Here is a 10,806-nt window from a genome sequence, read left to right on the forward strand (position 1 = left end):
AAAGGAAAATTAAATTTAGCTATGCGAAATAATACTGTAGCTGACTTTAAATTAAAGGAATATGGATTAGTTCCATTGTACTTATTTTTAATAGGAGTTATATAAACTTACTCTTTTATTTTGATTTTTGTCTATGCTGTGCCATTCCAAATGTTCCAACTGTGTTAGGAAAGAAAACCATTCAGAGGAACTCTGATTGATTAAAACAGCATTATGACTAGTATTCTTGGTGTTTTAGAAACTAGAACACATTAGTAAAACTTATTTTTTGTAAAATAATATAAATTTGGTCATTTACTTGCTTAGCTGTGATTTTCATTTTAGTGCAATTATGCTTATATGCTTCCTGAAAGATTATCGGGTATCACAACATACTACTTTTATAATCTCTGACTCTCAAAATATCTCTGAGATAGAAACAAAAACTTGTTACACTTTTAATGACATGATCATCATTGAAGTCAATAGGTTGTACATATTATACACAATAGAAGTGTTTTGTAAATCCCTCTCTGTATTTTCTTCGTTGTTGATATATGTTATCAACAAAAGTATTATGCAACTGGAAAGCAGAACTCCTCTTTATAGATGCCACATTTTAGGGACTGTGAACAGAATCACAAATCAGTGGTACCATATGCTGACAATACCTCTTTGGTAGAAAGCATCTCTATTTGCCATGATTATGTAGAATCACACTTTTTATGTTTCAATACTTGAGAATCATTACAATAACCAGTAATTCAAGCTTTTTTTTTAAATTGGTTTGTTCTACCTTCTATCCTGTCACATCATAGAATGATTGCTAGTTCCCAGTAGGGCTGCATACTGCTTCATTTATGATCAATGTGACAGAAAGCCTTCCTTCCCACATCGGGATCAAAAGTTTTTCTTTGAACCACTCAGATTAGTTGACACAGTATGTTAATTGACGTAGGCCTGGATAATCTAGTCTGGTGACTGTTGGATGAAGAATGGAATTAACAATTTCCCAGGCCAATGTAGAATTCATTCCTAGAAATGGGATCATTAGCACCTATCCATGGAGTCAATGGTGCCAAGATGGGATATTAGGCGAACAATCACAACATAATATTGTCTGTCTCCAAACTGATGTCTATGTTGCCTCTCTAGAATTAAATGTTGACTTTTCTCTTCTTTCTGTTTTTTGAAATACAAGTAAATATTATTTTCTTGCCACAAGATACCTTCTTCGACTCTTAATCCTCATTCTCTATTTTCTCTGTTGGACTTTTATTTTATACCATATAATATGCAGCTAGATTATATGCTGCTAATTCAAGTTGACTCAGCTAATTTTTAATAGGTTGAAGGCACAAATAAATAACAAATAATACTCTTATTTTTATCCTGCACTTGTCTCACCATGTTAGCCAGGATGGTCTCAATCTCCTGACCTTGTAATCTGCCCACCTTGGCCTCCCAAAGTGCTAGGATTACAGGCATGAGCCACTGCGCCTGGCCTCCTATAATTCTTAACAGAGAAAACAGAAAGGTGGCATTCAAACACAAGAGGGATTTTTTTCTCTTTTGTTTGTACCTTTTGTTTTTCAAGTCAATAATAGTCTGCTGTTTCTACTATGAACCTAACTCTGTGAGGCACAGCAGAAAAAAAAAAGGGGGGAAACAATATGTTTTTCTGCTGTGCCTCACACAGTTAGGTTCAGAGTAGAAACAGCAGACTATTATTGTCTAATTCTTAATGGTCCAAAACACAGCATTGCTAATTATTGCTATGTTGTTGGTCATTAAAATTTTAAAACTTAATTATAGGGATTATGTTTGGTTTTATCTTAAAATGGTATCAATTTTGGTTAAAAAATCCGTCAAAATTTTAATTTAATCATATAATAGTCTTAACTTCTTATATTTTAACTAAATATATATTACAGAGGAATGAAGGCTATAGATGAAATTATTTTAAATTGCAAAAAGGATCTCAGCTGTGAAAGAATTGTTACTCAGAGTCTCTTGAGTGCTTAATAAATATTTGGTCTTATTAGTCTCTAGTTCATGTTTGCTTATCCATTGGAAAATTAAAATAAATCTCCTAATTTTCATAGTGATTTTATAATATATCAATCTTCTTTGTAACTCCTCTGAGAAAGGGTGGTCAATGAGGCATTCTGTAAAATAAGGTTAAAGGTTTTGTGATTTTAAATCTGTATATTAAGCTCATAATTCCAAATGCTTATGGTTTTCTCAGGTTCCCTCTAATGGCTGTATTGTTTTATTTACTCTGCCTAATGTAACTTCTAAATAAATTATGAGTTCTCATAATCTTTCTCTAACATATGATGACTTTGAGTCACAGAAAAATGACTGATGTGTTGTAAATTATTGTTCTTTAAGAGTAGGGATATTGGAGCCACACAGCCTGTGTTTGAATCCTAACTGAATGACATTAAACATTAATTGGATGACACTGGGCAAGTTACTTAACTTATCTGGTGTCCCAGCTTTATCATTTGTAGACCAGTGATAATAGTTGTACCTACATCGTAGGATTCTCATGAGGGTAAAAGTTTAACTTTATGTCTGCATATGAGTTGTATGTAAAATGTCATCATAGAATTACAGAATTAGAAATGGCAAAACCTATTTGCTCTTTATTGAAAGGTGACTATCCTTAAGTACTACTTAAGTTAGCATAACTTGTAAATATACAGGGAATCTTTTTAGAATTTAAAGGAGCAAATACAGCTGTCAGTCCCTAGGTCTGGAAGCAGGATTTGGAAAGCAGCAGAAGTCAAGGCAGCTTCTCTTTCTCTCTTTCCCTCTTTCTCGTAGGTTATAAGGACTCTCTGCTAAGCATCTTTCTGTGTGTGTCTGTTTTATGATTCTCTGATTGTGCACATACTCTTCCTTTGCTCCCTTTGCTCATGAGCCTGAGCTACCTTACCTTGGTACTGCATCCTCTATCAAATGAAGTGAAATGCCCAGCAGAGATAAACTAGTGTTCTTGTATCCTTATAATTGATATTTGGGAGAAATTATAATTTGTCCAGCTCAAATCAGTTACCCACAATTATCTAGTAAGCTATGCCAAGAGGAGGCATAAGGCAGCCCCCTGTCCATTCAGAAGCGGATTTGGGGCCCCCTATTCCTAGAATAGGCATTGAGTAACAAGGAAATTGACTAGCAAATACTGGTTAGGTCTGTTTTGAAGATGGATTTAAACATTTAACAAAAGCAATGTAAAAACAAAGTAGAGAATATCTCTTAATTCATTTCCAAATCAATTTATTTTTAAAGTGAATGACATACATTTTCACTAATTCATCTTTCCATGTGTCCCTTTAGCCTCATTTCTGGCATATGACATGGAGGATGGTGGGTGTCCTGTCTCCTCCTTACATCATAGGGCCACGGCATGAGTAAAAATGGAGGTCCAGATGTCTAAATATTTAAAGCTATAAATCAAACGAACAGACTATTGAATAAAATATGTTTTATCCTATTTCTTTGACAAATGGACCTTTATAATTATTTGAAAGACCAGATTAAAAGTTAGGAATCTCAGACTCCATGAAGTTCTATGATCAAATGAGGCGCTTACCCATTTTTCTTTCTACTGCTGGCTCTGTGAGAGACTTATGTCCACAAATGTGCTCAAGTTGGTTCAACTGTCCAAACTCTTTCCACATCTCCTACAACCAGCCACCTCTCAGACCTATGAAATGCACACCTGCAACACAATCTACCCTCAGGAGAATGGAACTGAGGCAGAGGCTTATGCAGGCCCTAGAAACTGGCTCTCAAAAGTGCAGAGCCCAGGTCAGTGTTCCCTTTTACCTGAAACTAAAGACAGTCCACGTGGTAAAAAAGTAGTATATATATCCATTAGATTATGATTCCAGTTGTCAATGAGATTTATCATTGAATGAAGATAAGGAGGGTATTTAATTTTCATAAAGTGGGAGGTTTATGTCATTAAGAAAGGTCAGAGAACATTGATTGTTAAACATGGAGGTTTTACTTTTGCATTAAATAAATGCAAAATATATAAAAAAATTAACAAGCTGTTTCTTAAAGAAGTCTGAAGCACATGAAATACAACAATTATACTTCTCGATATCAATGTTTAAGAAAAAAGTTAATAAATTAGAAGATGTAAAAAGTGGATTCGTGTTTCACGGAAAACAGAAAAAAGCAGGGATTACAACCCTAGTTTCAGGCAAAACAGGCTTTAAACCAACAAAGATAAAAAAAGACAAAGAAGGTCATTACAGAATAGTAAAGGGTTCAATTCAGCAAAAAGAGGTAACTATCTTCAATGTATATGCATCCAATACAGAAACACCCAGATTTATAAAGTAAGTTCTTTGAGACCTTCGAAGAGACTTAGACTCTCAAACAATAATAGCAGGAGACTTTAACTCCCCACTGACACTATTAGGCAGATCATCAAGACAGAAAACTAAAAAAGATATGCAGGAGCTGAACCCAGCCTTGGATCAAGTGGACCTGATAGAGTTCTACAGAACTCTCTACCCAAAAACAACAGAATATACATTCCTCTTATCACAACACAACGTGACACGTACTTTAAAATTGATCACATAATCGGAAATAAAACACTCCTCAGGAAATGCATAAATACAGAAATCATAATAAACAATGTTTCAGATCATAATGCAATCAAATTAGAACTAAAGATTAATAAATTTATTCAAAACCACACAACTACATGGAAATTGAGCAATTTGCTTCTGAATAAATCTTGGGTAAATAATAAAATTAAGGCAGAAATCAAGACATTCTTTGAAAATTATGATAACAAAGAGACAATACACATATCAAAAAGCTAGAAAAATCTCCAGTTTACCACCTAATGTCTCAACTAAAAGAACTAGAGAGAACCCAAAGCAAACAAACCCCAAAGCCAGCATAAGACAAGAAACAACTAAGATCAGGGCTGAATTGAAGGAGATAGAGACATGAAAAACCCTTCAAAAAATCCATGAATCCAGGAGCTGGGTTTTTGAAAATTAATAAAGTAGATAAAATGCTTGCTAGTCTAATAAAGGAAAAAACAGAGAAGATTCAAATAAACACAGTCAGAAATAATAAGGGGGATATCACCACTGACCCCATAGAAATACAAATAAACATCAGAGACTACAATAAACACCTGTATGCACATAAACTGGAAAATCTAGAAGAAATGGATAAATTTCTGGACATATACACCCTCCCGAGATGGAACCAGGAAGAAATTGAATCCTTGAATAGACCAATAACAAGTTCTGAAATTGAGAGTAATAAATAGCCTACCAACCAAAATAGCCCAGGACCAGATAGATTTATAGCTAAATTCTACCTGAGATATGAAGAAGAGCTGGTACCATTCACAGTGAAACTATTCCAAAAAACAGAAAAGGGGGGACTCCTCCCTAACTCATTCTATGATCCCAGCATCACCCGGATACCAAATCCTGGAAGATACAACAACAACAAAAAAAACCTCAAGCCAGTATCCTTGATGAACATTAATGCAAAAATCCTCAACAAAGTACTGCCATACTGATTCCAGCAGCACATCAAAAAGCTTATCACACCACAATCAAGTAGGCTTCATCCCAGGACGCAAGGTTGGTTCAAAATATGCAAATCAATAAATGTGATTCATCACATAAGCAGAACTAAAGACAAAAATCACATGATTATCTCAATAGAGGCAGAAAAGAACTTTATAAAATTCAACACCCGTTTGTGCTAAAACTCTCAGTAAACTAGGTATTGAAGAAACAAACCTAAAAATGGTAAGAGCCATATATGACAAACCCACAGCCAATATCATACAATGGGCAAAATCTGGAAGCATTCCCCTTGAAAACCAGCACAAGACAAGGATACCCTCTCTCACCACTCATATTCAACACAGTATTGAAAGTTCTGGGTAGGGCAATTAGGTAAGAGAAAGAACTAAAGCTTATTAAAATAGGAAGAAATGAAGTCAAACTATCTTTGTTTACAGATGACATGATCCTATGTCTAAAAAACCCCATTGTCAGAGCCCGAAACTTCTTAACCTCAAAAGCAACTTCCTCAAAGTTTTAGGATACAAAATGAATGTGTAAAAGTCACTAGTATTCCTATACACCAACAACAGTCAAGCCAAGAGAAAAATCAGAAATAAAATTCCATTCACAATTGTCACAAAAAGAATAAAATACCTAGAAACATAGGTGACAAGGGAATTGAAGGACCTTTTCAAGGAGAACTGCAAACCACTGCTCAAAGAAATCAGAAAGGACACAAAGAAATGAAAAAACATTCCATGCTCATAGATAGGAAGAATCAATATTGTGAAAATAGCCATGCTTCCCAAAGCAACTTACAGATTCAATGCTATTCCCATTAAACTACCATAGATATTCTACGTAGGATTAGGAAAAACAAAAACTATTTTAAAATTCATATGGAACCTGAAAAGAACCTGAATAGCCAAGACAATCCCAAACAAGACAAAAGCTGGAGGTATCAGGCTACTTGACTTCAAACTGTACTACAAGGCTGTAGTAACCAAATAGCATAGCACTGGTATAAGAACAGACACATAGACCAATGCAACAGAGTAAAGGACCCAGAAATAAGACCATACACCTACAGCCATCTGATCTCTGACAAACCTCACAAAAACAAGCAATGAGGAAAGGATTGCCTATTTAATAAATGATTTTAGGAGAACTGACTAGCCATATGCAGAAAATTGAAACTGGACCCCTTCCTTACAAAATAACAAAAATCAACTCTGGATGGATTAAAGTCTTAAATGTAAAACCCAAACTATAAAAACCCTCAAGACAACCTAGGCAATACCATTCAGGACATAGGCACAGGCAAACATTCCATGATGAAAATGCCAAAAGCAATTGCAACAAAAGCAAAAATTGACAAATGACATCTAATTTACCTAAAGAGCTTCTGCACAGCATAAGAAACTACTGTCAGAGTAAACAGACAATCTACAGAATAGGAGGACATTTTTGCAATCTACCCATCTGACAAAGGCCTAATATCCAGCATCTACAAGGAACTTAAACAAATTTATAAGAAATAAACAACCCCATTAAAAAGTGGGCTAAGGACATAAACAGAAACTTTGTAAAAGAAGACTCACATGTGGTCAAGAAACATATGAAAGAAAGCTCAATATCACTGATCATTAGAGTAATGCAAACCAAAATCATGGTGAGATAACATTTCACACCAGTCAGAATGGCTATTACTAAAAAGTCAAAAAACAACAAATGCCGGTGAGATTATGGACAAAAAGAAATGCTTATACACTGTTGATGGGAGTATAAGTTAGTACAACCATTGTGAAAGACAGTGTGGCAATTCCTTAAAGATCTACAGGCAGAAATACCATTTCAACCAGGAATCCCATTACTGGGTATATACCCAAAGGAATATAAATCATTCTGTATAAAGATACATGCACACATATATTCATTGCAGCACTATTGACAACAGGAAAGACATGGAACCAACCTAAATGCCCATCAATGATAGATTAGATAAAGAAAATGTGGTACATGTACACCATGAAACTATCCAGCCATGAAAAGAAATGAGATCATATCCTTTGCAGGGACATGGATGGAGCTGAAAGCCATTATTCTCAGCAAACTAGTGCAGTAACAGAAAATCGAATACTGCATGTTTTCATTTAAAAGTGAGAGCTGAATGATGAGAACATGTAGACACATGGGGGGAACAACACACACTGGAGTCTATCAGAGGATGGGGGGTGGGAAGAGGGAGAGTACCAGGAAGAACAGCTAATGAATGCTGAGCTTAATACCTAGGTGACAGGATGATCTATGCAGCTAATCACCATGGCACATGTTTACCTATGTTATAGTCCTGCACATCATGCACATGTACCCCTGAACTTAATAAAAGTTTGAAATAAACAATAAAAAAGTACATTTTGGAGCAGAGCCCTTTTCTTTTAATCTATCTCCAGATTTAAGACTCAGCTCTTTCTAAGAAATTACGTATCTTGAAAGTCCATTTACTTCTGGAATAAATGAGTGTATATATTATCTGGATATTTGAATCTTTAGCAAATATAAGAAAAAAATGAATCTGAGTAAGTGATTTAATATTTAGCTTTTTATTAAAAAAATATTCTTTGGAAATTTGCTAGGGGAAAAAATCTGACCTAATTAAATAATTTCTGTATGCTCCCTACTTACTTTTCAGAGCTGCAACATAACTGTCTTTTTCAATGTGACATAAACACTCTCTCCACAGTCACTAAGAAATTGTGAAAACCTCATTTATTTTTCTAGGACCTATTAACATGTCTATATTTTATTTGTTTTTCTTCTTCATTTTCAGCTGTACTTTGCTAATAAGGAAAAGCTAACATTTTTTCTAGCAATCAAAATCCATTCACAATACTGATTTCCAATTATTTAAAAAATGAATTGCATTTTGCAATTTTGGCTAATTAAAAAGTGAATTCAGTAAATATCTTGCCTGGAAAAAGAGATAATAGGTTCATCATGGCTATTGTCCCTTAAGTCAGAGTTACACAACAGTGGTTTGTTTAATCCTTTTCTTTTTCTTGCCCTTGGTAAAGACATTTCATTAACATTTTAACTTATAGGGAAATAAATTATTTCACTTTGGAGGTTTAATAACCTACCTGGAGTATATTTTCTGTGAGCCTGCATTTTTTATAAAAAGAATGTGAACAGGTTTTAACATTGGTTTTAATTTTGCATTCTTAACAATGTCTACTGACCCACTGAAATTTTCAATAGAGTTTGAGCCGTATTTATATTTTAAAGAAAGACCAAACCATTAACTACATGGACTCAGGTTACAATAGAAGCAGATTTGTGTACCAGGTTTTACTCTGATATACTGAAATAATATCATTCAAATGCAATTTGATCATGAGTATCCCTCAAATCACCCCTATTTCGGGAATTTGCCATGAAACACTGCCATTTCCTTTCTGTTGTATAGGGAGGATACATGCCTCTGTCATGGACAAGTTTACTGGGTGTCAGTCCTGAATTTGGTAATTAAAACATTTTATAATTAAAAATAATAGGCAAATAGTCTTTTATAATTCTTTTTGGAAACTTTCTTTAAAATTAACTTTAAAAATAAAATATCTGAATTTACTAAATAGCCAAATTAAACATCAATGACATTACAATGTACAACAAAAAGGAATTTAGCTTTGACCTTAGATGAGGAGAGCCACCTCAGCATTTGTCCCAGTGTCTTTCTCGCTTGTTCTCCTCTTCCATCTTCCCCCATCTTTTTTATATAAATTGGTTCCCTGTTTACTCAATGCTAGTTTTGTAACTGGGGTTTGCTTTTCTGGATACAAATGGATTATGTGTTCATTTTCCCTTTCTCCTGCAATCACTCTAGTTGTTAACATTCTCTTTTCTGCTCCACTTTTTTTCTTCTTCTTTATATTAAATGACTTACTTTCACTTCCAAGCCCCATCATGCTGTGGTCACTGCTGTTCCTTTTATCTGCGCTCACCCTTTCAGAACCACTTTCACAAAGCTCACCCTCATGCCTATTGAGTTGCACAAACTTGCCATGAACTCTCTGGGCTTTCCCTCTGTGCTGTTCATCTGGGCCCAGAGGTCACAGGTTTTGGGACCAGTTTCCCTGTAAGGAGAGAGCTTGTGTCACTTGTTCCCTAAAGGGGACATTCTTATGTATGTTATCCACCATGTAACATTTCATGTTCTCTCTGCAGTTTAGGTAGGGGTGCCTACTAGCCAGCTGAGAGTCATGTCATTCTGGATACTGGTCCAGTCACTACATTATCCCATGGTCATTGATCCATATTTTCCTCTTTTGTCCTTTCTGAATGATATTATAGAAAGAACTGTTTTCTCCCTTTAAGAAACTAAAATATTTATAGAGAAGAATCTAGCTGTCAAGAAACTCCCTCAAACCAAACTGTGACTTTATAATGCTTTCTGGTCTTCTCTCTATACATCTTCATTGTAGCTAGGAAGCAGGTTTAAGGAATTATCCTTCAGAATTTTACAATTTTAAATTACTTATTGCCCACTGCATGTAATTTGCTAAAGATCTAGAATTATTAAAGGCTTACTGTAGGTTGCAGTGAGTGTGAAATTCAAATAAAATTTAAGTGAAAGGCTCAATGACTACTAATGGTCACAATCAGCTTGATTATTCAGTAAATATTCAGTAAATATTTATTAAGAATTTTTAAGATAGTAATTTAGATGCTGAATATATAGCAGTGAATGAAATAAACAAACTCTTTGCCTTTGTGTAGTTTGCATAATAGTCAGGGGGGACAAGTAAAAAGCAAGTTGGTATATAATGTAATGTCAACTGGTGAATATATGTGGTGGAAAGAAAAGGATATCTTAATTAAAATAAATAATATATTGAGGTCAACATTTCTTTTTGCAACCTCGCTACCAAATACAACTTCTATAAGCTACTCCTAAAACATGAACATTGCTTTGTCATGTATTGTGTAATGGAATTTTTGGATCATAAACTTCATGCTAAAATATACCATGCATAGGAAGAGGGCACAAATTATAAATGTGCAGCTCAGTGAATTTTTTTCACTAATGAACACACTGGTGTAATCACTACTCAGATAAATAAACAGAATAATTACCAGTAGCTCTTTCCAGTCACTAGCATTCTCTCCCAAAAGCAAGCACGATTTTTACTTCATGTCACTAATTGTGTATGCTGTTAAACTTTAAATAGATGAAGTTTTATAGTCTGTGTTCCCTTGTATT

Source organism: Cebus imitator, unplaced genomic scaffold (assembly GCF_001604975.1).
Source record: "Cebus imitator isolate Cc_AM_T3 unplaced genomic scaffold, Cebus_imitator-1.0 Scaffold245, whole genome shotgun sequence".
Lineage (NCBI taxonomy): Eukaryota > Metazoa > Chordata > Mammalia > Primates > Cebidae > Cebus > Cebus imitator.